Raw genomic sequence first — 1,952 nt, forward strand, 5'->3', positions numbered from 1 at the left:
ACCTTCCAGATAATGACGCCAAGCTTTAAAGGCCTCGAAGATGGCCAGTAGCTCTTTGTCGTGGGTATCGTAGTTGAGTTCCGCCGCATGAAGCGTTCTGGAAAGGAAGGCTAGAGGATGAATTTCACCGTCAGCATATTGGATGGAAAGAATAGCCGCAATGGCGTAATCGGAAGCGTCGGTCTCCACGATAAGTGGGCGATTCGGCTCCCAATGAGCCAGTATCGGCGCAGAAGTGAAAGCAGTTTTGAGATTTTCGAAGGCCTCTTGACAGCTGCTGTCCCAGATCCAGGAAGCGCCTTTTCGGGTAAGCCGAGTCATCGGCACAACGATATCACTGTAATTATAAATAAAACGACGATAGAAGTTTGCAAAACCCAGGAAGGACTGAATGTCCTTAACCTTCCTCGGAACCGGCCACTCTAGAACGGTCTGAACTTTCTCCTTGGACATAGTCAATCCGTCGGGAGAAAGAATGTAACCCAAATACTCAACAGTATTCATATTGAATTCGCACTTCTCGGGGTTGGCGTAAAGCCGATGTTTCCGTAACCGCCGAAGAACCTCCTTAACGTGTTCTCGGTGTTCTTCTGGCGTATCAGAGTAGATTAGAATATCGTCAAGATAGACGATGACACAGACATCGAGCATGTCAGAGAAGATGTCATTAACAAACCGCTGGAAAGCCGCAGGGGCGTTCGTAAGGCCGAACGGCATGACCTTCCATTCGTAAGAGCCGTAACGGGTCCGAAAGGTGGTCTTCCATTCATCACCTTCAGCGATTCTGACCAGATGATAAGCGTGAGCGAGATCCAATTTGGTATATATTTTAGCTCTTTTCGGAGCGTCGAGAAGGTCTGAAATGAGTGGGAGTGGGTAACGATCCTTTTTGGTGATACGATTGAGTCCACGGAAGTCGACGCAAAGGCGAAGTTTGCCGTCCTTCTTCGGGACAAAAAGGACCGGAGCGCCGTGAGGAGAGGATGATGGGGTGATGGCACCAGTAGCCAGCTGTTTGTCAATAAAGTCTTTAAGGGCGACTAGCTCCTTTTCAGACAAAGGGTAAATACGGCCGAGAGGCGGCGAAGCGCCCTCTTCCAAGTCAATCTTTAGGTCGTAAGGTCTGTGTTCAGGAAGTGAATCTGCAGCAATCTCGTCGAAGACGTCTGCAAATTCTGCGTACTCTTCTGGGATAGAAGGATGGAGTGGAGGGACAGTAGGAGTGGTGGAAGAGCGGTCGGCGGCGCGGGCCGCGACCTCTGAGTGGATAGCACGAAGTAAGATGGGTTCCATACCAGCATCCTTGCAAGCCCTGTTAAAGACTGCAGCACTGACAAGTGCAATGTCGACCTCGGGAGTTTCCAGTTGAGCAGCGAATTGAGAGACCGTAGGATAAGAATAGATGGGTTCAAAAGGGAATTTGGACGAAAGGGGCTTGGCCCGTAAAGTCCGAGAGCGGGAGCGAGAGCGAGAGCGAGGTGAGTCCCCAGGAGGGGTCTCCAGAATTGTCGGTGAAACCGACGGCGAAAGTTCCGGTAGCGGAACAGCGACCTTTGCAACAACGGGGTTGATGGCAGAAGGCACAGACGTCTGTGGAGAATCAGGATGTGAAGTGTTACGGAACGTAATGTTTCGAGATGCCCAGTCAATCAACGGATTGTAGCGGGATAAGAAACTGTAACCTAGTACTGCTTTACAAGATGAATCTAAATGTGTAACATAAAAGGGTAATAGAAGCAGCTCGCCAGAAGGGAACCGAGCGGCGATATTCGCCATATCGGTAATGGGTTTAGAAGATAATGAACCATCAAAGAGACGAAGATTAACAGGAGAGATTTTGGTCGTAGGAATGGAATTTTGAGAAACATAACGAGTATCGATGAAAGAGTCAGTAGAACCAGAATCAACAAGAGTAGGAAATTTAAGAAGAGCAGAGATAGGTTCGGCCGGCG

The sequence above is a fragment of the Lentinula edodes genome (genome assembly GCF_021015755.1).
Source record: "Lentinula edodes strain Le(Bin) 0899 ss11 chromosome Unknown C8R40scaffold_89, whole genome shotgun sequence".
Classification (NCBI taxonomy): domain Eukaryota; kingdom Fungi; phylum Basidiomycota; class Agaricomycetes; order Agaricales; family Omphalotaceae; genus Lentinula; species Lentinula edodes.